This window comes from Hyperolius riggenbachi, chromosome 1 (genome assembly GCF_040937935.1).
Source record: "Hyperolius riggenbachi isolate aHypRig1 chromosome 1, aHypRig1.pri, whole genome shotgun sequence".
NCBI lineage: Eukaryota > Metazoa > Chordata > Amphibia > Anura > Hyperoliidae > Hyperolius > Hyperolius riggenbachi.
The window spans coordinates 249,674,217-249,702,194 of record NC_090646.1 but is presented as its reverse complement, the minus strand read 5'-3'; the positions used below and the strand labels follow the sequence as shown (position 1 = coordinate 249,702,194).

General features: G+C 42.9%; 1 long non-coding RNA gene across 1 annotated transcript; it reads left to right on the top strand.

Moving 5' to 3' along the window:
- Positions 1–80: 80 nt before the first annotated feature.
- Positions 81–27,978, top strand: LOC137547433 (uncharacterized). The gene is made up of 3 exons (XR_011026585.1): positions 81–332; positions 507–584; positions 27,789–27,978. It is a non-coding gene; the product is annotated as an uncharacterized lncRNA (long non-coding RNA).

Below are 27,978 nucleotides of genomic sequence, written 5' to 3'. Positions count from 1 at the left end.
TCACTGTTCTTGTTACCATGGAAACATTGAACTGGTATAAGCAACTAAGCTCTATTACTATCATTGAGTTGCATGGAAAATAAAAAATTAAAGCACTTCTCTAGTCAACGATCTGAAAAAACAAACTAATGACTTAGTCACCAGACTTTTTGTGTATGAAACAAGGCCCTTGCAGCTAAAAACTCTGTCTTGATAATCACTTGAGCAAAATTAGAGAAGTATCACTGTTCAGACTGCAAAGAGGAAGGCAGTGGCTGAATCTGTCTGAGAAGATTTCCCCCTATAGCACCGACAATTTGTCATACAGGAACTGGCCAGTGGACTCCTGACTGGTAACTACATATGTTAAACCTGATTTATTTAGCATTAGCTAATTGAGGAGACAGCTAAAACAGGGATACAGTAAATTAGCTTTACATTAAGCTTTATACATTTAAGCCACCTGTAATATAGATGTCAGCATTTTTTCAAGTCTTTAAGAGTTGACATTTCATTTTACATCTCAGAAGAAGAACCTGTTCGGTGCGATACATGTGAGGTCTGTGCAGTCATCAACACAGGAGGGGAGCTAGGTCACTCTGGTGGTAAGCAGCACTATGCAATATTTATTATCCTTGCTCTACATTTGCATTGCTTTTGATTATATTGTATTGATCTTGGAGATCGCAGTGATTAGTTTATGCGGTGCAGTTGTTTTCCAATTAGTATTCAGATCTGTGCAGTTTGCTCCGAGTGTAACCTTACTATACAGTTCCTCTGAATTATCTCCCCATGTAGTTGGTGATTTACCTGTATGTTTTAACATTGGGATATGTCCTTTAATAAAGTATTGGTTTATTTATCAGATGAGTGGTATTTGTGTATTACTGGCCATGGATTTCTTTTTCCTTAGTTTCAGACATCTCATTTTACAACTACTTTTTCTTCTTGTACCTATTAGCAATAGGTACAAGAGTTTTCAATTTAAAGTTCCAACCCACTTTAATGAATATGTTTGCTATGCTGACTGATAAGATCTAGTACATGAAAAGCTCTAGGAAGGGTTATTATTATTTAGTATTTACATAACACTGGCGTTTTCCGCCAGCACTGTACAGGGTATGTTAACTGTCCCTCAGAGGTGCTCACAATTGAATCCTTTCCATTATCATATGTCTATGCATGTATTGTGTAAGGTTAAAGTGAAACACAGGTCAAATAATAAAAACAGCTCCATGTTCAGCAGAGACACTTTTAAAGCAATGTTTTAAGTCTTACTAGTTAAAATGATAATGTGTGTTTTTTTTTATTTTGTATACTGAAATCACCACCCAGGTAGGTCAATATGAACTAAGAAGGGGGCATTTAGAGGTAGCAAAACTACTCCTTGATAGCCCTGATGAAATAAATGGAACAAACTGGACAGAGCATTGATGAGCCTGCCCAAGCCAGAATGCCCCTGCTATGCTCATACAGGGAAAATGACTTTTTTTGAGAAATGTTTTTATCTATCGGGAAAAGGTTTGATTAATGTGAAGTGTGACATTAGGCCAATGTTTAGTACAAGGGTTCAGTTGGTAGTTGCAATTAGTTTTGCAGGTCAAAGTAACATTCATCCTGAATATCAGTCAGACAGTTTTGGTTAATCAGAAATGATTGATGAGAGCATTCAGTGGAAATTTGGGAACCTTGGTGGACTATCCGATACTACTCTGGTCCAATAATTAACAGCCAGAAACAAGTGGGATCCTGGTGTTCTCTAGTGTTCTCTCTGGTAGATGTCCAACAAGATGACTTGAACACCTAGGCCTATATGCAATTAACTTTTTCTCCTGAGTTTTTTCCTAAGTGATATCTTCAAAGTTGTCAATAAAATGCCATTTAAACCACTTACAAACAATAACATATTCAAAATAATTTTGATACTATTTTTTCTCGTACTTTTTGGAACTTTTTCAAGTGCAAAGTGCTGAAAAGTCATTTTAAATAGAAGATGAAAAATAATCTCCTTGGAGAAAACTTAGGAGAAAAAGTTAATTACATATGGGCCTTTGACTCAATAGCCATTTGTACCTAGCTAGTTAGATCAGTGTGTTGAGAAAAGTAGTTTGTTATCTTCATTAGAAAAAGAAAATATATATTTTTAAATTCTTATTTTTTACATATTACAGAATAATAATAATAATACAAAATCATCCAGTTTGTTTGCAAATTATTTCAACGTAACTTGCGTTAAACAACACACAAGTAATTCCACACTGTCATTATTTATTTTATAAAAGTGAAGCCTAAATGGAAGAGTCGTGTGGAAAAAACAAGTGCACCATTCAATTAACGTCCATCCTGAGTTTTTGCTCAAGAGACAATTTTTCATTATATCTACAAAATAACTTTGCAGCACCTAATAATTGAAAATGTATTACAAAGTAGGTTAACAAAAACTAATATCAAACTTAGTTTGAATATTTTATTGATTGCTCTTAATTTTTTTTTTTTTTCTGTATAGCACCAACATCTTCTGTACAACTGTACATAGTACAAAACAGACAATAGTGGGGAGTGTACATATATGAGTACATATATGAGTGGTTTGGCACACTGTACAATCAAGACATCCAGTAACACAAGTTAGCAAAAACAGTTGATGTCTGGTTTGAAGCAGTACCAGTATGTGTTTATTTGAACAATCAGTAACTCAAGTATTAGAGCTAAAAATCAAAACATCATAATGCGTCTCTTAAAGGGCTAAAACACAACCAGCATATACCATAATAAAATATGCCCCGTGTGGAGACAATTCAATAGTAAATCAAATCGCACATCCAGTAAGAGGCAAAAATTATGTAAGTTTTATTTAGGACTTATCCAACAAAATGACATTAAAAACATTTAAAAAGCCACCTTCTGAATCTGATTGTTATCAGAAATTCCCTGCCGCAGCTGAAGGATTATGTTAAAAAATGTTTGTATTCTAGTAAAAAAAAGCTACTATTTACAGTGCAAGGTCACATACATTGCACAACCCATACAAAAAATTCAGTGTGAACAATTCACAAACAATAAAGTGCTGTGTGCTGAGTAATACCAAAAAAAACCATACAAAATTGTGAAAAAAATAGCTGTGCAAAAATCGGGTTGTAAAGTGCTATTTATACATATTGCATAAAACAATGAGACATTCAATGTTAATATTCCTGGAAAAGTGCTATAGGTGCTTACCAAGTGTATTGTTCAGCAGCGTGGATGGAGGAAGGGGGAATTGCCTTACGCGCTCGCAGCGTGCGGCTGCTTCTATGGAGGCTAGCAGGGAGCTTGTTGGGAGCCCTGTTATAGGAGGACCCTGCCCTTGCAAACGTAGAATCTAAAGGTGTAAAGGGCATTTTATATATAAGGGGTAAAAACATCTCCCTTGGGACAATGCAGTAGGAAACTTAACTAAATAAGGGCCCATGATTCAACCACCTTTAGTAAGATAAGTGACCATCAATTATATTACTCATTTTTCTGTATACATTTATCAGTATCTTACACTATTGTGGAAAAATGTCCCTCTCTTTTTTACAACATTGCTTCAGTTTTTTAATCTTTGCTTGCATGTATTTATGCACAGCTTTGAGGTCTGGAATTCAGGGCTGAGGTCTGGACTTGCGTCATTGCAACTCAATGATGTACAAAATATCACAGATTTTATTTCAGTAAATGGTGAGGGTCTAAAGGAAGAGTGTGACACTGTCTTGTGTTACGGTACATACAGTTATTTTCCGTGTTGTCCCTGCACCATGTACTGTGATTAAAATTAATACTTTGCACTTGTAAAATAAAACATACAGAGCTACAAAAATAATGTTTATTTTGAAGATACAGAATACCGCTTTTATTCTCTCTAACCCTGGCCAAATGGTTTTGTGTACAGTCTCCCCCAGCATGCATTTGTTGACTGTTTTAAACAGATACATTTATTTTACCATGCCATCACGGAAAATCAAACTAAGGCTTTTTAGTTTTGAGTCAAAAATTGTATTGCATACTAGATATATTGAGCTACATACAGTAGAATGAGTGGCATTCATAATAAACTCAGTATAGGTGACTGTAGTTCTGCTTTAAGCTCACACACATTCATCACATTTCATGCTTTCCAATATGTCACAGTTCACTTATAACTACAAAAAATGTAGTAATGATCTAATTCCATCCATGTTTTACACATTGAGTTTTCTTTTAACCTCCAAAAAAATCTATAGAAAGTTATTTTATGAGTGTTTTGTGTAGGTTCATCCAACGCTTTGAGAAATCATTTTGAAAATAGGTCTGATAATTGAATGAATCCCCTTTTTAAGAGTGAAATGCAATTGAAGTGCAGCACTACATTAAATTAGTGGGTTTACTGCAGTCATCTGCTCCAGCTCTGCTGACAGCTATTGGAAGTTATTCTGCTACTTGACTTTGAGAATGGCATAGATTTTTCATCTATTACTTCGCTTTGTGATTCTTTTTACAGTATACTCTGGCTTTTTCCTTATACTTTTCTTCTTAAAGGGACATTTCCTTAGATAGTGACTTATTATAGACTGGAGGATGTTTGATATAGTCCTTTATTCAAAACAAAACTTTTCTTTAGAGTTTTCTCTACTTTGCAGCAACTATTACATTTAAAGGGACTCCGAGCTCACAAAAAAATAGGAAAGTTGTACTCACCAGGGGCTTTCTCCAGCCCAGTGCTGGTCGGGAGGTCCCACGCCGGCGTCCTGGCTCCTCTCCTTCTCCCCGCTCCGGTATGGCTGACAGGCCGCAGCCTGGGCGACACTCAGTAGAGTGTCGGGCTGCAGCTTCCGCGTATGACGCGGATTACGTCACACGCCGGCCACCTCGCGTCATCACGGCGGCCGGCGTGAAAGTACTGCGCATGCGCGATTAAAGCGCGCATGCGCAGTACTTTCACGCCGGCCGATGTGAAGCTGCAGCCCGACACTCTACCGAGTGTCGCCCGGGCTGCGGCCTGTCAGCCATACCGGAGCGGGGAGAAGGAGAGGAGCCAGGACGACCTCCCGACCAGCACTGGGCTGGAGAAAGCCCCTGGTGAGTACAACTTTCCTTTTTTTTGTGAGCTCGGAGTCCCTTTAAGTAGATTTGGTATACTTAATTGTAAGCATTTTTTTTTTGGGGGGGGGTGCTTGATTGGGGCAGAACATGTATTTTATTGTTAATATAGCATAACATCTCCCATTAGATAGCTCAGGAGAGACATTTATAAAGTTTAGTGCATAAGGACCACAGACCCTGATTCAGTAAATCAAAAATATAACATTTGAGAATCTCCACAGATTGTTTCTCCTCATCATCTAAAGATGCCTTTTCAGCATGTGACATGTGGAAAAGTAACAAAAAGCAAATAAGAAAACAATTATCAATACAATTTTGCTTGCTTAGTGCTAAAAAGGCATTTTTATTACATAAGGTGAAAACATCTCCTTTGAGAAAACACAAAGGTCCATATGCAATTCACTTTTTTCTCCTAAATTATATTTTAGGAGATCATTTTCCATCTTCTCTTTACAATAACTTTTCAGCACTATGCAATAGAAAATATACTAAAAAAAGGGGAAAAGGTACTATCAAAATTATTTTGAGTATTTTCCTGCTTTCTGGTAGTTTAAAGAGACTCCGTAACAAAAATTGCATCCCGTTTTTTATCATCCTACAAGTTCCAAAAACCATTCTAATGTGTTCTGGCTTACTGCAGCACTTTGTACTATCACAGTCTCTGTAATAAATCAACTTATCTCTCTCTTGTCAGACTTGGCAGCCTGTGTCTGGAAGGCTGCCAAGTTCTTCAGTGTTGTGGTTCTGCTATGAACTCCCCCTTCCAGGTCTCTCTATGCACACTGCCTGTGTGTTATTTAGATTAGAGCAGCTTCTCTCTTCTCTCTTATCTTTTACAAGCTGGATAAATCGTCCTCTGAGCTGGCTGGGCTTTCACATAGTGAGGAATTACAGACAAGGGCAAAGCTGTTTGCAGGAAGAAAAGAGCAGCCTGAAACTTCAGTGCATGAGAGATGCAGGGGGAAAGAAACACACAAATGATCTCTTGAGATTCAAAAGGAAGGCTGTATACAGCCTGCTTGTGTATGGATGTATTTTCTATGTGTGGACATACTGTACATCAACCTACTTCCTGTTTTGGTGGCCATTTTGTTTGTTTATAAACAAACTTTTTAAAACTGTTTTTAACCACGTTTAATGCGGCGGGGAGCGGCGAAATTGTGACAGAGGGTAATAGGAGATGTCCCCTAACACACTGGTATGTTTACTTTTGTGTGATTTTAACAATACAGATTCTCTTTAAAGGACATTTTCTTAGCACATTGTAAAAAAAATCACCTAGGAGAAAACTCAGGAGAAAAGGTTAATTGTATATGGTCCAAAGTTTACACCTGAAATTCTGGAATGTATTCACTTTTTCTCTTAAAGGAATACTATCAATCTATGCATTTATTTTTAAATGCTGTATGTTGTAGCACACATTAGGACAAGTACTAGGAGCAATTTGATTCCTCACACAGCTGTTCCTCTCAGCTGTAAAATCCTCCTTCAGTTTTAGATAAACAGTGGTCACAGTGTAAACAGTGGTCTGCCCCTCTCAGCAGCTTGTAAAGTGGATGCAGCCTGGAGTGAATCATCACAAGCAGGCAGAGTGTAAACACAGTCTAGTGTTATAGCTAGTTATATTCCAGCAATATTACAGCTCATTTAGTTACCTGTTACCACCTCAGATCAGCCTATTTCTCCTCATGTCTCCTGCATGCTGTGAGTGACACAGTGAAATATATTTGTGAGCTGTGTGAGAAATGAATTTTTATGCAGAGATAGAGGGAGAGAGACCTGGGTGAATTAATAAAGTGCCCCTAGCACTAGTGGTAATGTGTACACTAATATAGTGTATTAAAAAAAAAGTTGTTTCAGTCGATAGTATTCTTTTAACCACTTAAGGACCACAGTCTTAAACCCCCCTAGTGACCAGGATATTTTTTACAATTAAGGCCACTGCAGCTTTAAGGGCTCGCTGCAAGATCCCAGCACTGTACCATGTAAATAGATGGACTAACAGTAGACGGAGCAGAGCTCCATCATTCAAGTGAGGATGCGCGTGCATCGGCGCAAGCGATTCCCTGCAATCTCCGCCCCTAGGACTTCACGCAAATTGGCGTGGAGTGGTCCTGGGGCTGCCACTCCGCTCACACTAATCGGTGTGAAGCGGACGTTAAGTAGTTACGTTTTCTCATAGGAGATAATTGTTTATCTTTTGTTTAAATAACTTTGCAGCACCCTGAAATTGAAAAAGTACCAATAAGTATTTTTTTGGGTTGCTGGTGGCTGAAAAGGCATTTGATTGATAAGAAGTGAAAAGGAGAAAACTTTGGTGAAGAAGTGAATTGAATAAGGTGTCTATGCAAATAGGGTGTATGGAAAAATAGGCACGCAATACCATAATTAGAGATGGCCCGAATGGTCTGCCCGGTGGGTACTTCACGCAGATATCATATATGTCCATCTGCGGCGGGTAGCGAATACATAGCGGGTTTGACCCGCCCCTATATCTCGTCATGGGGCTAAAATTTGACCCTCTACATCACAGTCAGCAAAAACATGGCAGCCAACCAGGCTGCACTCACCCACGGCCCCCGCCCCCTCCCTATAAAAATGCCGCAGCGTCGGCCATGTTCTCACACTGCTGATGCTGCTGTTAGTGAGAGGAAGGGGGAGGTTGCTGGAGAGATAGGGAAAGCGTTAGTTAGGCTTTTGTTAGCTTGCTCCTTGCTGATATTTGTTGCTGAAAGTACCCAAAACAGCTCTTTTGAGGGCTAATGTCCTTTTTATGTGTTTTTGTGTGTGTGTGTGACACTGACACAGCATAGATATAGCCCTGTCGCAGTTTTACCCTTGCTTGCTGACACACTGTATTAGATCAGTGCATTTCTTCCCACTCTATTTGTGTGATTTAACCTACTAAAGCACAGCTTTCTTTGTGGGTGACACTGCATAGATACAGCCCACAGACAGTTGCTGGCTGCTTGGTATTGGTAGTCCCACTGACTTTCTGCACACTGTATTACACCAGTGTATTCAGGAGTGTACCTAGAAATCCCTGGGCCCCCCTGCAAAATAAATAATACTGCCCCCCCTGCAAAATAAATAATCCGCCCCCCCCCCCCAGGGCCCGCTAAGGGACTTTTGGGGGGCAGGAGGGGTCGCAGCATAAGAGGAGAGTGTGGCAGATCGGTGGTGAGGGGGGAGACTCCCCCCCTCCCTCACCTCGGGCTCTCCTCTCAGCTCTCCCCCTCCTGCAATTATTGGTGGTGTTCGTGGCAGCAGCGGCGGTGGCGGCAGGATGACTCATTACCTCCTTCTCTCCAGAGCTTTTTCGTTCTCTAAGTGTAACTTCCTGTTTGCACAGGAAGTTGAACGAAGCACTTAGAGAATGTAAGTCCTCCAGCGAGAAGGAGGTAATGAGTCATCCTGCCGCCACCGCCGCTGCTGCCACACACACCCCCAATGATTGCAGGAGGGGGAACGCTGAGAGGAGAGCCGGAGATGAGGGAGGGGGGGGGGAGATTTCCCCCCTCCCCACCGATCTGCCACACTCTCCTCTTATGCTGCGACCCCTCCTGCCCCCCAAAAGTCCCTGCGCGATGGCAGGGGTCGCATCCCCTATAGTTACGCCAGTGGGTGTATTTCTTCCCACACTATTTGTGTGATTTAACTTACTAAAGCATAGCTCTCTTTGTGGGTGACACTGCATAGATACAGCCCACAGCCAGTTGCTGGTGTTAGAATTTAAGTATCATATGCTTGAATTCATAGGCCTCAGTTACTTTAACTGAGTTAGTTAAAAGACTTGATGTGTAGAATCACCCTTTAAGGAGAATTTCTCTTAGAGATAAATAAAGACAGTTCTGATTTTCAGTAGAACATTGTACTAGAACTCCCAAGGATGTATCATAGATATCCAGGACAGAGGCCAGACCAGCTGGCGACGAACAACATAAACATGAGCCATTGTTATGAAAATATCCTCACAAGAACATTAAACAATGGCCTCCTCAGAACAAGGTAACAGTTCCTTGGAAAATGAATTTTCCAGGGCATGCGCAGTAAAGACGGTGCTTGTCATGATATCACGGGGTCTTGTCAGCCAATAGGAGGCGATGAGGTATTGATCCGTCCCTGCTCAGATGATGTCACATTTGACTCTTTAGAGATGAGTATAAGAAGAGCTAACGAGCTCCCAGGAGGGGGGGGGGGGGGCTGCTTCTGCTGACTTCTGGCTGATGACTTCGACTTTCTACTCTTTTTGTGATGTCTTGTCATCTTATCTAACTGTAAACTGTATATAGGCCTAAGTGCAACGTAGTATAGATGTAACATAAGAGAAAGCCTGGTTGCCATTCAAAAGGAATGAACCACGAGCATGTAACGCAAAGCGGACTTACTACAGACCAATTACTTCGCTGAGGTGTAACAAACATGTAGAGATAAGTATCTGTATATCTGTTTACTGAATAAACTCCTGAAACTTTGACGATGTCTAAGAAGTTCTATCTCCTATGTTGTTGCTGTGATGAGAGTCGAGTTATCACACTTCCTGTGATATCGTGCCGAATGAAGGTGTAGTGTTGTTGCCCATAGCAACTAAACAAAGATTTATTACAGCTGGCTGCTTGATATTTGTAGTCCCACTGACTGCCTACACACTGTATTACCACCAGTGCATTTATTCTCACTCCATTTGTGTGATTTAACTTACTAACGCATACCTCTCTTTGTGGGTGACACTGCGTAGATACATCACACAGACAGTTACTGGCTGCATGGTATTTGTAGTCCCACTGACTGCCTGCACACTGTATTAGAGCAGTGCATATCTTTCCACTGCATCTGTGTGACTGCACACTGTATTAGAGCAGTGCATATCTTTCCACTGCATCTGTGTGACTGCACACTGTATTAGAGCAGTGCATATCTATCCACTGCACCTGTGTGACTGCACACTGTATTGGAGCAGTGCGTATATTTCCACTGCATCTGTGTGACTGCACACTGTATTGGAGCAGTGCATATCTTTCCACTGCATCTGTGTGACTGCACACTGTATTAGAGCAGTGTGTATCTTTCCACTGCATCTGTGTGACTGCACACTGTATTAGAGCAGTGCATATCTTTCCACTGCATCTGTGTGACTACACACTGTATTAGAGCAGTGCACATCTTTCCACTGCACCTGTGTGACTGCACACTGTATTGGAGCAGTGCGTATCTTTCCACTGCATCTGTGTGACTGCACACTGTATTAGAGCAGTGCATATCTTTCCACTGCATCTGTGTGACTGCACACTGTATTAGAGCAGTGCATATCTTTCCACAGTATTTGTGTGATTGAACTTACTAAAGCATAGCTCTCTTTGTGGTTGACACAATGCATACAGCCCACAGAGAGGCAAGGACAGTTATCTAGGCTGTTCTTTATTGCTGATAGCACCCCAAAACAAAAGCACTTTTGAGGGCTTATATTGTTATATATTGTGTGTGTGTGTGTGTGTGTGTGTGTGTGTGTGTGTGTGTGTGTGTGTGTGTGTGTGTGTGTGTGTGTGTGTGTGTGTGTGTGTGTGTGTGTGTGTGTGTGTGTGTGTGTGTGTGTGCGTGCGTGTGTGTGCGTGCGTGTGTGTGTGTGTGTGTGTGTGTGTGTGACACTGCATACAGGCCAGGCCACAGTTATTGCTGTGCCTTGCAGTTGTATTATCCTCTTCTATCTATTACAAGCCAGCAGCACACTGTCTATCATCATAAGCTGTGCTTAGCTTCCAACTGTATCTGCTATTGATATCTGTCTGTGTGGGTTACACACTGCATACAGGCCACAGTCAGTTGCTGGGCCTTGTAGTTCTACCATACTCTTCAAACTATTGCAAGCAAGCCAGCACACTGTGTATCATAATTGAAAATCATCACTGAGATTTTTTCATTGAATTTTTTATTTTTATAAATAAAGGTTTTTTTTCCTTACTAACAAATCTATACATAAATAACGTTCAAGTTTTTTTTTTCAATAACCTACCTTTCCCTGAAACTTAGGAAAACTGATACTACACTTGGTCTTATCCAAAAAGGTAGAGAAGCGTTCCATTGCTTGCAAGTCTCCACTGCATGGCTCTGCATTGAAGTTGGGTGACCACCCCCACCAATGGCAGGCAGGCCTTCAGCTGCCGGCAGCCTGACACCTGCTGACTTTGTTTAATTTTTTTAAATTTATCATTGAAATTAGAATTATTATTTTGAAATGTTTTATTGTTTATAAATACAGTTGTTTTTCTTACTAACAAAACTATACATAACATAATTTAAATAACGTTCAAGTTTTTTTTCTCAATAACCTACCTTTCTCTGAAACTTAGGAAAACTGATACTACAGTTGATCTTAGCCAAAAAGGCTGAGAAGAGAAAAGGGAGACCGAGAGCCCAATATAGTGTAGTATGTTGTATAAATAGAGAAAAATGTTAAAAGTAAGTATTATACTTACAAACCTGGGTTGCTCTAAGGCAACCACTGTATACGCAGGTGGGGAGATTAAGCCTGACCCCACTCAGGACTAAGATGTCGCTCTCTGTAGATAGGAAAAGAGGGTATATCACCCTTCCACCAAGGGTGGACAACTTAATATGCAAGGATACAGAGGCGCCAGTAGGATAAAACAAGATAAAAGGTTTAAAACGGTTTAGGTGGCGGTGGTGGGCCATCCACACACAAACAGACAAAAAATTGCTGTTGATTGTAGAAAAAAAATTCACAATTTATTCACATACTCCTACATAAAAGTGCAACGCGTTTCACGGGCAAACATCCCGCTTCATCAGGCAATAAACGAACGGAGTATCTCACTGCAAAATGACAGAGATGTAAAGCATGTCAGGGAGCTGTATACAGACGTAGAAACTGTCAAAGAAAAACATCTCTTTTCTTGTTGGTGCAAAGTATGTCAACTATTATAATAGTATCTGTGGGGTAGTGGAAAGCATGAGGGGGGGGGGAAATACTATATGTGGGGGAATGTGAGCAGGGAGGGCAGGGTGGTGGGTTGTGACCAGGGGATGGAAAGTACTGGCAGGGATAGGTAAATATAGCTGAATTGAGAACAAGCTATTGGGGATGTGTGTCCTGTGATATAATGAACTATGTGGAATGGGGATGGTGTAGCTTACAAGGCAATTTTCAACAACAAAACTAGCAAAGGTAAATACCCAGAGTGTCTGAAAAGGAGCTGTCTATGATTGAGGAAAAAGACAAAACTGACAAAAAAGACAGGCATGAAAACAATGATGATGATGAGTTTGATCATCATCATTGTTTTCATGCCTGTCTTTTTTGTCAGTTTTGTCTTTTTCCTCAATCATAGACAGCTCCTTTTCAGACACTCTGGGTATTTACCTTTGCTAGTTTTGTTGTTGAAAATTGCCTTGTAAGCTACACCATCCCCATTCCACATAGTTCATTATATCACAGGACACACATCCCCAATAGCTTGTTCTCAATTCAGCTATATTTACCTATCCCTGCCAGTACTTTCCATCCCCTGGTCACAACCCACCACCCTGCCCTCCCTGCTCACATTCCCCCACATATAGTATTTTCCCCCCCTCATGCTTTCCACTACCCCACAGATACTATTATAATAGTTGACATACTTTGCACCAACAAGAAAAGAGATGTTTTTCTTTGACAGTTTCTACGTCTGTATACAGCTCCCTGACATGCTTTACATCTCTGTCATTTTGCAGTGAGATACTCCGTTCGTTTATTGCCTGATGAAGCGGGATGTTTGCCCGTGAAACGCGTTGCACTTTTATGTAGGAGTATGTGAATAAATTGTGAATTTTTTTTCTACAATCAACAGCGATTTTTTGTCTGTTTGTGTGTGGATGGCCCACCACCGCCACCTAAACCGTTTTAAACCTTTTATCTTGTTTTATCCTACTGGCGCCTCTGTATCCTTGCATAAAAAGGCTGAGAAGTGTTCCATTGCTTGCAAGTCTCCACTGCATGGCTCTGCATGGGAGTTTTTGTAAAATGTATCATTGAAATTAGAATTATTACCTTGATTTTTTTTTTTTTATAAATACAGTTGTTTTTCTTACTAACAAATGTTTGTTTTTTTTTCAATAACCTACCTTCCCTTGAAACTTAGGAAAACTGATACTACACTTAGTCGTAACCAAAAAGCCGAGAAGCGTTCCATTGCTTGCAAGTCTCCACTGCGTGGCTTTGCATTGGAGTTGGGTGACACCACCCCCACCACGAATGGCAGGTGGAGTGGAGTTGAAGTTACATTCAGTAAAGTGCTTCTTTAAACTGATGATCAGATCAGTAACACAGGAGTTTTGCATTGCAAGTTGCGATTTTCTTCCAAAATTTAAGTATATCGCTGCAATTATTTAAATTACAAAAATGAGACATTGTTAGTTGCTACTCAGTGAGTGCAGATTTAGAGTGCACTAATCAAGCAGAGATCAGCAGGCCCTACAGACTGTCCACAGTATAATTGCAATGTAACATATTATTACAGTAAAACCCCCATTATCCTGGGATTGGCTGATGCTGCTTGTGAGTCAATGTTTAAAATAGGTCTAGTTAAAGAACAGTGCCATTACCCACGCTGCATACTTACCAAACTCTGTATTAATGTTAAAATACAGTAATTAAAACAAATTAAGACAAAGTACAGACTTAACTAAACATAAGAGAGGTTTATTAGGCCCGGTTCACATTAGTGTTCGCTGTCCTGATTCGCCCTGCCGGATCCGGACCGTATACTGTACAAACGGAAAGGACGTTCGGCATAGCAATGCAAAGTCTATGCGGCCGTACACATGCGTTCGTTCCATCCGGACTCCGGACACTTTTCCAACATGCTCTATTTTTTGGTCCGGATCATCCGGCTGACGCACCAGGACCGGAACCTGACTGCACCATCCGGCAATAGAAACCAATGGGAAACGGAAAGCACAGAACACACTGGCTATAAAAACAGGACGTTCTACCCAACCTCCTATGCATTTTCTATGGTGGCCATTTTGGATGGGGACACATGGGCCCAGCATTTCTGGAGTGGAGCAGCAGTGAGTTTGTGCTGGAGCTGTTTGGCAGTATGTCGGACGTGGAGGTGAGGCCCTACACAGCGGAGGACCTGATTCTACAGTCTCTGTACCCAAGGATGGTCTGCACACGTCAAGCTCTCTCCAACAATGACCCCTGCGCTTCTGCTGACCTCCCAGACCCCAGGAATTTATATAGTGTGCCTCTTTAAAAAATCGGATCCGGAACGCAGCCGTATTCATACCTGATGAAAAACATATGCAAACGGACCGAACCCGGATAGGAACCGTACGGTTCCGGTCAGGATCCGGATCCGGTCCGGACATCCGGTCCGGTTTTTCCAAAAACGCAAGTGTGAACGGGGCCTAACTGTATAAAGAAGTGTAAAAGTAGATTTATGCATCCTGAAAGGCCAGATTTTTTCTTTTGGTTGCTTGCTAATTCTGGTTAATTCTACTGTACATAACTGGGGATTACTATATGTGCATGTTGGTATGACATGACTAAGCCTTAAAACCTTAAAAAAATGGTGAAATAAATAGTTTAATTATGCTCAAATATAGAAAAAAAAATTTCAACCTTTCACATATTGTTCTAGGAGGCTTGTAATGTCTAAATCAGTGTTTGTTTGTTTTTATTATTATTATTTTGACATTTTAAGTAACTTTTGGGGAGGATGTTGTAAAATTGCAATGCTGGGCCTGTAGGATATCAGAATTTCAAAAATATCACTCACACCCTGAACACATCTAAGGAATAATTAAAAATGTATTTGTAATATACAGCTTATAGAGACCCACATACGTTTTTGTATCTACACAATAAGAACAATATAATAGGAAAAAAAGTATTTTTTATTATCAATTTAATACAAAAAAGGCATATCATATTTTAAAAACACTGTATCCAGACTATATGTGCGAATCATGCTTGTTTTATTTGCTGATTTCTTCAATTATGGTAGTCCCAAAGGCAGTTATTTTGCTCTGAAAAGGAGAGGTGAACATTGCACTTCCTGCAAAGTGTGTTGGTGAAACCTTTAGCACAGTGTCGGCACCGTCCTCTATCGGCTTTAATGGGAAAATGTCCATTCCTGTCCTTGCAAACTTCCTTTGGAAGGTGTGCATTTAACTTTTTGGATGTCTTGGCAGCTGAAGAACCTCCATCATCAGTATACTGCCTCTTTTGGGAAGTCAAGGGGCCCCCCTGGATGAAACTGGGCTTGCAGATGGCATAGCCGTGCTGATCAAGATAAGAGATGATGCCAACTTGCCTGAAACAGTCTTCTGTTTAGCATATGTTTCTTTGGAATATCCAAAGCTTTGCAGTCCCTTTTGTACAGGAGCCAAACATTGATCACAGCTGGGACAATGGTGTGCCAGAAGATGTAAGAAGTACCAGCGGCAGGACTTCAGTGGAAACTTGTATTTTACCAGCAAATGAGTCTAACAAATCCACTCTGCCCATGAATTTGTTTATAGGCAGCCACAATGTAAGGCCTCTCAACTTCAACAAATCTCTTGGCAGTTTTGCCCCAGCGTTGAATCTTCTCCACTGGTTGTGGGCCAACAAAGGATGACATAAGTGTAACCTGCCTGTTGTCGAACCATTTCACAGCACAAATGTTGTGGTTTGACTCATCTCTGACATCAAAGCTTCCTCACCGCTTTTTCTTCAAGCTTTTCTATCCTCAAGATTACAGTTGGGATTACACACTTGTCTGGCTGTTCCTGTGTAATGAATTAAAAAATCCAGCACCCTAACAATTAATGGAATGCTGGTGAAAAGTTGTCTGCATAGATCTTGTATTTGTGACCATGTGGAAGTGTGGAAGCAAGTTTAATCACAAAATCCCCTGACAGTCCAAGTTCAGATCTTGCCTGTATATGTCAAAATCACAATGTAATTATTCATGCAAACACTTACACTCACACCTCCCAGAACATTATCACCTTCTCAAGTTTACTTTGCAGACAAAACCTTGCTACCCCTTTGACCCACTGTTGTAAAATTACAACATAGAAATAACCAGCTCTAAATCTCTCAATATCAGGATATTTAAGGATGTCCTAAAATCTGCAAGATCTACATATATCAATTATCACAGAAAAAAGCCATCTCAAGCTTTTTACTTACTTGATTCTTGATTTATCCATCTAAAACAGCAAGAGGATGTACTCCAAAGAAGGCACCTTGTTTGTATGACTTCATTGCCAGATAAACAGGCCTATTTACACATTCAACCATCCAATGGTGTTGCAGAACTGAACAACAAGACCTATTAGTAATGTACATGAGGTTTTAAAAAGAAGAAAATTGGGGAGGAATTATTTTTGGAGCCATAAATGTGATTACTTTTATTGATGTTATTACAGCACTGGGTCCCTGGGGGTTAAATGATCAGGTCCCAATTTAAGAAACTTGAAGCCAACAAAATTTTAGTACACTAACACTTTAAAGAGAATTGTGAATCTGACATTGTCAGTTTTGAAAACAGCCTAAAAAAACATAAACAAAAACAAAAAATAAAAAATTTGATATACCTGCGGCTTATATGGGGGTCAATCATTTTCCCCTGTTTTTAGGTAAAGGGGGGGGGGGGGCTTATATGCGGGTCGGCTTATATGCGAGTGCATATAAGCCGACCCGCATATAAGCCGACCCCCCAACTTTTACCTAAAAAAACCAGGGGGAAATGATTGACTCCCATATAAGCCGGGGGTAGGAAATGCTGGGTTGGTGCAGGCCGCGTGATCCCCCCAGTGTGTCCCAGTATAGCTAGTATAGTGCCCAGTATGGGTAGGTAGTGCCTCAGTATAGCTAGTAAAGTGCCCAGTATAGCTAGTATAGTGCCCAGTATGGGTAGGTAGTGCCCCAGTATAGCTAGTAAAGTGCCCAGTATAGCTAGTATAGTGCCCAGTATAGCTAGTATAGTGCCCAGTCTGGGTAAGTAGTGCCCCAGTATAGCTAGTATAGTGCCCAGTATAGCTAGTATAGTGACCCAGTATTGGTAGGTAGTGCCCCAGTAGAGCTAGTAAAGTGCACAGTATAGCTAGTATAGTGCCCAGTATAGCTAGTAAAGTGCCCAGTATAGCCAGTAAAGTCCCCAGTATAGCCAGTAAAGTGCCCAGTATAGCTAGTATAGTGCCCCAGTATTGGTAGGTAGTGCCCCAGTAGAGCTAGTAAAGTGCACAGTTTTGCTAGTATAGTGCCCAGTATAGCTAGTAAAGTGCCCAGTATAGCCAGTAAAGTGCCCAGTATAGCCAGTATAGTGCCCAGTATAGCCAGTATAGTGCCCAGTATAGCTAGTATAGTGCCCAGTATAGCAAGTATAGTGCCCAGTATAGCAAGTATAGTGCCCAGTATAGCTAGTAAAGTACCACCACCCAAGACTCGCATACAAGCCGACCCCCCAACTTTTGGTCCCCTTTATGGGGGTCAAAAATTTGGCTTGTATGCGAGTATTTACGGTATATATATATATATATATATATATATATATATATATATATATATATATATATATATATAATTTGGTAATCAGGTCTATTTTATGGCACACAAGACTTCTTTTGTTTTCCTTGTTAGTTTTTCCCCATCAGGCCCATGAAAAGTATTTCAGCACCTTCTTTCTCATCATCTTAGAAACCATAAATCTTAGTTTTTTTCCCACTTAGCTTGAGAGGTTCATTATTTGATATGTGCAGTGGGTGGACTAAATGTAATTAGATAAACAGTGGATTGAACTGTAAGTTTGATTCACTGCACTGAAGAAAAAGGGTAGTAACTGCTAACAGCATTGGTGTGTTATCCTTTAGGTAATAATGCAACATTCTAAAAATGAGTTTCCTTTAATCTTCTTAACTTACATAAAGCTGCTTCTCAGTGATAATACATCTGTACTCCTCTTCTATACTTCACCAATGCTTTACAACGTGTTTTATTTTCTCATCCTAGCAAAATTCTGCATAATCAGATCCAAAGGGGAATAATTAAGAAGAAAAGGGAAAACCACAGTGGCCATAACTCCTGTTGACTAACATGGGTGTTACAGCTGAAATGAGCACGATAACAAATAATATCGCTTCATGAATAATGCTCAACTTGTTTATAACAATAGCAATGAAAAGTGTTTTCCATCTAGAACTGCAGAGAAAGGCAACTTTTTTTTCAATATAAAATAAGTGCAGTTTTGCTTTCAGTGGCTGGTTTTCTAAACCAAACACTGTACAATGGCATTCAGCCTGGATTTATTTTCGATTATGGTAAAATTGCTTATCCCCGTGGATTAGTTGTGGAGAGTAGCAGAGGCTTAGTATAGAAAATGCAACCATGCATACAGACTAAATGGACAGTCCACTGTAAAGATTGGTCAAGAGAGATTTAACAAACAAGTCTAAAACTTGTAAGCGTGCCAGTATTTATGTACAATAAAAAAATATGAGCTTCATTATATACTATACATTTTCCATGATTATTTTAAAGGAAAATATGAATGTATGCTAATCTGTTTTCATAGTTCACTCAACCCATTTGTGCTGAGGATGAATTATAACACTGGTCATTTAAGCATTATCTAAAGGTCTACAATTACCACGTTATGCAAGTTCTTGAAACTCATACACTGCCCAACAAGGCTTAAAACAGGTTTGTTTTGGTAGATTTCATTAATCCTGCTCTACTTCACCACTGGCCTTAATGTAAATAGCTAGGTCACCAGGCCTTGTACTGCTATCTTGTCCACATGAAGGTCAAATCTTACTGTACATAGTAGAATACAAGAAAACTATACATCTTAGCTAATTAGAGATGGAAAAAGACAACTTCTGTAGACATTACACATTTTGCACAGTCTAAACCAGCGCTGGGCAAACTACAGCCTGTGGGCCAGATATGCTGTTACTCCTGCCCGCTGACAGACGGTTGGATTCCTCTCCTTCTCCCCCTCCTTCCCTGCAGAGTCACCAGCAGGCGGTTATGGGGGAATGTAAAACTTACTTGATCACCAAATCCTGCATCACATCTCCATGGCAACAGGGCATCACATGATGGGACGTCGAGACAAGCCAGTGTATTACACATTGGCTGCCAGCATGTAATATGCTGGCACGTACCGACATCCCATCATGTGATGCTCTGTTGTAATGGAGACGCGACATGGGAATCAGCGATCAGGTGAGTTTGAAGTTCCCCGCTGCCGCCTACTTGAAATTCTGCAGGGAGTGAGGGGAGTTGGAATTCAAGGAATGCAGTGCGCAGCATGTGGCCTGGGCCGCACAAAGTTTGCCCAGCCCTGCTCTAAACAGACAAGACTTAGCAGACATGCAGCTTGGACTAAGTTTGGAATGGGAGCATATAGACAGATTTTATATGAGCAAAGTGGATGGGGATTTGTCATGGAGTAATGTATATAAGTAAATGTGGGTTTGTGTGGAATATCAAAAGGATACATTCATATCAGTGGACTCCAACAACCCCTGAAATATAACCACTGTCATTAAGAGACCCTAGCAAAGTACCAAGAGATTGTAATGTCACCTTTTAATCAGGGCCGTATCTATTAAGAGGCACCCGTGGGCCAGTGCCATGGGCGGGTCCTCGGGGGGGCCACCTAAAGTTCAATTATTATTATTTTTTTAATTTATTTTTTTTTTATTTTTATTTATTTTTATTTATTTAGTCGGGGGGGGGGGGGCGGGGGGAGCGGCGGAGAGCGCACCAACAGATGAGGGGAGCTCGCTCACCCCCGCCCTCCAGCAGAGTGGCAGCGGCCGGCCAGGACATGATCCTGAGCTCTGCATGCCGCCGCCTGGTCTAGTGTTCAGGATCATGTCTGCCACTCTGCTGGAGGGCGGGAGCGAGTCGGGAGAAGCGCGAAGGAGCCGCTGGCAACTGCAGCCCAGCTACTCAGCCAGGAGCCAGCTCGCCCAGCCAGGTAGGTACCCAGCCAGCCCACTGCCCAGCCCAATACCCAGCCAGCCCGCATGCCCAGCCAGGTACCCAGCCAGCCCGCATGCCCAGCCAGGTACCCAGCCAGCCCACTGCCCAGCCAGGTACCCAGCCAGCCTGCATGCCCAGCCAGGTACCCAGCCAGCCCGCATACCCAGCCAGGTACCCAGCCAGCCAGCATGCCCAGCCAGGTACCCAGCCAGCCCGCATGCCCAGCTAGGTACCCAGCCAGCCCACATGCCCAGCCAGGTACCCAGCCAGCCCGCACGCCCAGCCAGGTACCCAGCCAGCCCGCTGCCCAGCCAGGTACCCAGCCAGCCCGCATGCCCAGCCAGGTACCCAGCCAGCTGGCTGCCAGCCAGGTACCCAGCCAGCCCGCTGCCCAGCCAGGTACCCAGCCAGCCCGCATGCCCAGCCAGGTACCCAGCCAGCCCGCTGCCCAGCCAGGTACCCAGCCAGGCAGCATGCCCAGCCAGGTACCCAGCCAGCCCGCTGCCCAGCCAGGTAACCAGCCAGCCCGCATGCCCAGCCAGGTACCCAGCCAGCCCGCATGCCAAGCCAGGTACCCAGCCAGCCCGCTGCCCAGCCAGGTACCCAGCCAGCCCGCTGCCCAGCCAGGTACCCAGCCAGCCCGCATGCCCGGCCAGGTACCCAGCCAGCCGGCTGCCAGCCAGGTACCCAGCCAGCCTGCTGCCCAGCCAGGTACCCAGCCAGCCCGCATGCCCAGCCAGGTACCCAGCCAGCCCGCTGCCCAGCCAGGTACCCAGCCAGCCCGCATGCCTAGCCAGGTACCCAGCCAGCCCGCATGCCCAGCCAGGTACCCAGCCAGCCCGCATGCCCAGCCAGGTACCCAGCCAGCCCGCATGCCCAGCCAGGTACCCAGCCAGCCCGCATGCCCAGCCAGGTACCCAGCCAGCCCGCATGCCCAGCTAGGTACCCAGCCAGCCCGCATGCCCAGCCAGGTACCCAGCCAGCCCGCATGCCCAGCCAGGTACCCAGCCAGCCCGCATGCCCAGCCAGGTACCCAGCCAGCCCGCATGCCCAGCCAGGTACCCAGCCAGCCCGCATGCCCAGCCAGCTCGCATGCCCAGCCAGGTACCCAGCCAGCCCACCGCCTGCATGCCCAGCCAGGTACCCAGCAAGCCCACTGCCTGCATGCCCAGCCAGGTACCCAGCCAGCCCACTGCCTGCATGCCCAGCCAGGTACCCAGCCAGCCCACTGCCCGCATGCCCAGCCAGGTACCCAGCCAGCCCACTGCCCGCATGCCCAGCCAGGTATCCAGCCAGCCCGCATGCCCAGCCAGGTATCCAGCCAGCCCGCATGCCCAGCCAGGTACCCAGCCAGCCCACTGCCTGCTTACCCAGCCAGCCTACTGCCCGCTTGCCCAGCCAGCCCACTGCCCGCTCGCCCAGCCAGGTACCAAGCCAGTCCACTGCCCGCTCGCCCAGCCAGGTACCCAGCCAACCCACTGCCCGCTCGCCCAGCCTGCCCGCTCGCCCAGCCTGGTACCCAGCCCACTGCCCACTCGTTTAGCCAGGCAGTGGCTGGATAGTGTAATGGTTAAGGGCTCTGCCTCTGACACAGGAGACCTGGGTTCAAATCTCGGATCTGCCTGTTCAGTAAGCCAGCACCTATTCAGTAAGGAGTTTCTTGGGCAAGTCTCCTTAACACTGCTACTGCCTACTGAGTGCGCTCTAGTGGCTGCCTCGCAAGTGCTTTGAGTCCGACAGGAGAAAGGCGCTATACAAATACTGCAATTAGTTACTCAGCCAGCCCACTGCTTACCCAGCCAGCCCACTACCCGCTCACCCAGCCAGGTACTCAGCCAGCCCACTGGTGTTATGCTGCCCACTGTGTGATTTACTGCTGAAATGCTGCCCACATTGTGATTATTTTCTGGTGAAATGTTGCCCACATTGCAATTATTCTCTGCTGAAATGTTGCACTCATTGCGATTATTTTCTGGTGAAATGTTGCCCACATTGCGATTATTCTTTGCTGAAATGTTGCACTCATTGCGATTATTTTCTGGTGAAATGCTGCCCACATTGCGATTATTTTCTGGTGAAATGTTGCCCACATTGGGATTATTCTTTGCTGAAATGTTGCACTCGTGATTATTCTCTGCTGAAATGCTGCACACTGCGATTATTTTATGGTGAAACACTGCCCTATTATGATTATTTGGCACCTATGGGGGGGGGGGGGGGGCATCCAAATTCTCGCAAGGGGGCCCAGTGATTTCTAGTTACGCCCCTGACTACTACCTAAACTGGGGATACCTATAGACCTGGATATCTATACTGGGGACACCTATAGTATGTCTACATTTGGACACCTATAGACCTGGCTACTGTACTTATACTAATTATTTATATAGCGCCAACATATTACGCAGCGCTGTACAGAGTATGTATTGTTTTGTCACATAACTGTCCCACAGAGGGGCTTACAATCTAATCCCTACCATAGTCATATGTCTATGTATGTATCGTAGTCTAGGGCCAATTTTTAGGGGAAGCCAATTAACATTATACTTATCTGTATCGTATGTTGTTGGGATGTGGGAGGAAACCAGAGTGTCTTAAGGAAACCCACACAGACAAAGGGAGAACATACAAACTCCTGGAAGATGTTGACCTGGCTAGGATTCGAACCAGGAACCCAGCGCTGCAAGGCGAGAGTGCTAACCACTACGCCATCATGCTGCCATACCACTGTACTATATTGTACTTACATCTTCAGCAGTACTTCACGGAGTACGTAGTCATGTCACTGACTATCCTCTGAGGAGCTTACAATCTAATTCTCCCATAGTCTAATGTCCTACCATATTATTATGTATTTATATAGCACTGGCATATTCTGCAGCACTTTGCAGAGAACAGTCATGAGAATGACTTTTCTCAGGGGAGCTCACACTCTAATACCTACCACTATTTTGTGCGAGAGAACACTGGCTAATGTGTGGGTTTTTTTCTTTGGGGGGGGGGGGGGCATTTCCTACTTGCTTTTTTAAGGTTCACTTTACTCATACCCAGGGAGAAACCATGGCCCCACTGACTTTGGGCGGCACTCTTACTAGGATATTTTAATTAGCCACACCCACTGTGTTATGGGCACGCCCACTGCATTCTGTGACCACGGCCATTTTTCGCCGCGGCGCGTTCTCCTGGGGGGCGCCGTAGGTTTGGGGTGCCTAGGGAAGCCCAAACCCTAAATACAGCCCTGCTTTTAATGTGCCACGCTACTATTTCAAATTCTTTTGTATAAATTGGCCACTAATCCCTGTGACCTTTTTTCAGTCTCTACTGGCCTCTTGTACATGTCTGAAGATTCTGACACCATCTTGTAATTTGTTTGCACTTCCCAACAACCTCTATAACAAGCATGTAGTCGTTAAAACTTGTAGTCAGTCTCTAGCAGTCTCCTGTAACATACCTATAATCGAAGACAGCCTTCTGTAACATGTCTGCAGTCTTTGTTAACATCCTATAGCTTGTCTGCACTTACTGTCAGCTTTTTATGACTTGGTCATTGTCCTGACAACTTTCCATAGTCTCTGCAAATTGTCTACAATCTTTGCCTGGTGTCTACTGTATATTTCCGGACAGGTTCTCTTAATAGATATACAGTTCATGGAAGTCTAATTGAGCCATGAAAAGCTTTATGAATAAAATTCAAAGACTATCTGAAAGCTTTATGTATAAAATTCAAAGATTTTTGGTACAATTGAAAAGGCAGTTTCTTGCAATGTCTTGTTATAGAGCCAACAAATAGACTATAGTCATCAAGAGCAATTGCCTATAATAGCTCAGACTTATTTATTTACAGATTGTAAAACACTCACAATTTTGTACAAATTCTCCAAATTTGACCTCTGAAGTCCTCAAAATATTCCCATTACACTTGATCCCCCCCATCCATTCTATGACCCAACTAACAATATTTAAAAGAAATCTTTAGTAAAACCTTCCAGTTCCTGTTCATCAAGTTCTCCATATTGCTCATTATTATCAGTATTGTAAGATGTTCCATTAGCTACTTGACCATAGTTTCTACCTCAACAACGTGGACACTAACAAGGCAAAAGTATGGATCCTTGAATGACTATTACAGGCAAGAATACATTGAACAAGATGTACACTGTCCTGTATTGTTCAATATGGAGACCATAAAATAATCTAATGAAGATTATTCAAAGAAGCTGGAAGTGAAATGTGAAGTGTGAATTCATACTACTATGATATATAGATAGCATGCATAGGATAGAAGAATATCAGTTAAATATAGGCAGATCCTCATACTCCTATACAGATGTCGCAGCAGACCAAGGGCAGTTTCCATACAGCATAAGGCAGATACAAAAGTAAAAGAAAGAAGCCAAAGGCCTTGGAGGCAGTAAGTAGGTGACCACTCTTCACAGAAATATACTGAAAAAAAACCCCACAAGATAATAGTGAAAGACTGATTATTGAAGGTAAGTGCACTGTATACAAGTGAACATACTGCAGACATATAGCAAACAATAGGCCAGTAAACGCCACAAACCTAACTAACTAATGAGCCCAGCACACTATGGCCTCGATTCATCAAGACTTATCAAATTAATTACCGACAGCTTGGTAAAATACCAAACGTCAACGATAAGTTGATTTCAGGATTCAAAAAAGTGATCTACAGCTGTTAGCGAGCATTCAGTAATCATTCGGTAATGATGCGATAAAACGCAATTCATGAAAATGAAAGTGGGCGTGGTTTAGCGTTAAATTTAGAATTAGTTATCTCCTTCACTGCTCTGTCGTTATTCCTGTCAGATCATTGCTGACAGAGAAGATGGAGCCAATTGAAGTGGTTATGTATCAGCTGAGAGTGATTCAAAGGCGCAGAAGGGCAAGAATAAGGTTTAGAACCATATAAATTTGAAAAAAAATTGATTTATTTGCTATACCAGGACATCTGCATTTCTCTTGAATCATCTTGTAATAGAACACAGGCAGTGCCAACTAAATTGCTAGCTGCACTACATTTTTTCAGAAAGGGCTCCTATCAAGCCGTAGGCAGCTGGCGAAATTGTGGGATTGTCCCAAGCCACTTCCAGAATCCTGGTCCAGGTGTTAAGCCCTATTCGGAATATTGCTACATCGTGTTCAAATGACTGCCTTTTTACCCACAATTCCACAGGAATCTTATGGCCTTGTGTTAAATGACCCCTGTAAAATGGAAACATTGACACGTTACCGAATGGTTACTGCATTGTTATCGATATTTTATCAAAGTCACACCGAATGCGGAAAAACCTTGATGAATACAACTAGAAATCGATAAACTTCGTATTTGGTAATTTAACGAACTGGAAAAAGTTATCGCAAAGACACTGATGAATCAAGGCCTATATCCAAAGGTCTCACAGTGCAAAAAGCAGAAGGCAGTAGAGAAGTCACAGTCAAGATACAAGAGAAATTATCCAGGAAATAGCAGCATGCATGCCTAGTATCTATAATATTCTGGAAAATGTCTCAGGGAAGGAGGGGCCCTTGTATAGTCTGTTTGCAGGTGTGTTGCATAATGATTGTTACAGTCTAATGACCAACACTTGCTGGTATGGAGATGGAAGTCCTGTCACTGTGGTGATTTGCACTTAAAGAGAACCTGAACCGAAAATAAAAAGTCAAAATAACCATACACAGGTCATACTTACCTACTGTTTAGTCTACTTCTCAATCTCTTGCTCCTCTCCTGCGTCCCATTTGTCCACTGTGATCAATGGAATTATCTGTCCTCCATTTTAAAAATGGCCATTACCCCATAACAGCTTCCTGGTCAGCACACTGTTAAACTGTAATATCACCCACTTGAGTCATAGGGAAACATGGACATTACCTTGCACATTCAGTTGTAACTGACAGCTGCTGATATATAACTGACAGCAACTGGTATATTTCAGTTCTGACAAAATATTGTCAGAACTGGAAGGGATCACTGTAAGAAGAAAATTGTGAGCTTCTGAGAGGAACTAATGGTGAGGTTAGTATGTAATATTCATTTGCAGCTGCAGTCATGTGTACAGAGTACATTGCCTTGCCACTTAAAGCGGTTTAACCACTTGAGGACCCACCCTTTACCCCCTCTTAAGGACCAGCGCTGTTTGATGGGATCTGTGCTGGGTGGGCTCTGCAGCCCCCAGCACAGATCAGCGGGCACGCAGAGCGATCAGATCGCCCCCCTTTCCCCCCCCCCGTATGGGGATGATGTGCAGGGGGGGTCTGATCGCTCCTGCTGGTGGCATGTTGCGGGGGGGGGCACCTCAAAGCCCCCCTCCGCGGCGACATTCCCTCCCCCTCCCTCTCCTACCTGTCCCCCCAGTGATCCGGGCTGCACAGGACGCTATCCGTCCTGTGCAGCCAGTGACAGGACGTCCTCTGTCACATGGCGGCGATCCCCGGCCACTGATTGGCCGGGGATCGCCTTTGTGTACAATGTAAACAAAGCGGATTATTTCCGCTTGTGTTTACATTTAGCCTGCGAGCCGCCATCGGCGGCCCGCAGGCTATTCACGGAGCCCCCCGCCGTGAATTGACAGGAAGCAGCCGCTCGCGCGAGCGGCTGCTTCCTGATTAATCAGCCTGCAGCTGGCGACGCAGTACTGCGTCGCTGGTCCTGCAGCTGCCACTTTGCCGACGCACGGTATAAGCGTGCGGTCGGCAAGTGGTTAAAACCCTGACACAATATTCAATAAAAACATGTTTACCTACTTTTTATATGCCATACGGTTATCATATTTGCATTTGTGCATAAGTATTATTATTCATTTAGAAGTTATAGGTTTCCAAAAGTACAGTTTTTTGCTTTGTGAGCTGACATTGCATTTTATTAATAACTGGTTTTATTCGCTGCTGTTTTGCAGGCAGACATGCTTTCAGTGTCTCTCTGTCTCCAGCATCTCCTGCACAGTCAGAGAATGTGTCACATTCCTCACTTGACACATTTAAGTAAATACAAGATAACATTATCTAAAGTTCTGATGTGTCTGCATTGCAATTCACTGCACTCAACTTTCAAGCTCTGTGTGTAACCCTTCGAATGCTGGTCTAGTAAAAAAAAAAATGCTGGTTGCATATAATATGCTGTAAATAATGTTTTAGAGAAAGATGAACTGCAGGGTTATATTCCACTTTAAAGAGAAACCATAACCAAGAATTGAACTGCATCCCAATCAGTAGCTGATATCGCCTTTCAGATGAGTAATCTTTTCCTTTTCTCAAACGGATCATCAGGGGGCTCTGTATGGCTGATATTGTGGTGAAACCCCTCCCACAGTGGGATGTCAAAGCCTCACAGCTCTGAGATACTGACATCACACTATGGGAGGCGTGTTGCATTGTGGCAAATAACAGCTGTTTCCAACTGCCAAAAAAGCAAGCAACATCTCCTTCCAGTGACATCACCTGCTAGTAGGTAAAATGTCACCTTGTGGTAAATGTCAGAATGTAAATCAGGGAGAGGAACCAATGGGCAAACACTGACTAAATCATTTATACATAATTATTATAAAAATTAAGCACTTTTTATTACATCATTTTCACTGGAGTTCCTCTTTAACTGTCCTTCAGAGGGGCTCACAATCTAATCCCTATCATAGTCATGTGTCTATGTATGTATCATGTAGTATATGTATTACAGTGTAGGGCCATTTTTGTTTTGTTCTTTTAGGGGAAAGCAAATTAACTTATCTGTAAGTTTTTCCAATGTGGAAGAAAAACAGAGAGCCCAGAGGAAACTCACACAGACATGGGGAGAACATACAAACTTCATGCAGATAGGGCTCTGGCTGGGATTCAAACCAGAGACCCAGCGCTGCAAGTCAAGAATGCTAACCACTAAGCCACCGTGCTCCAAAGAC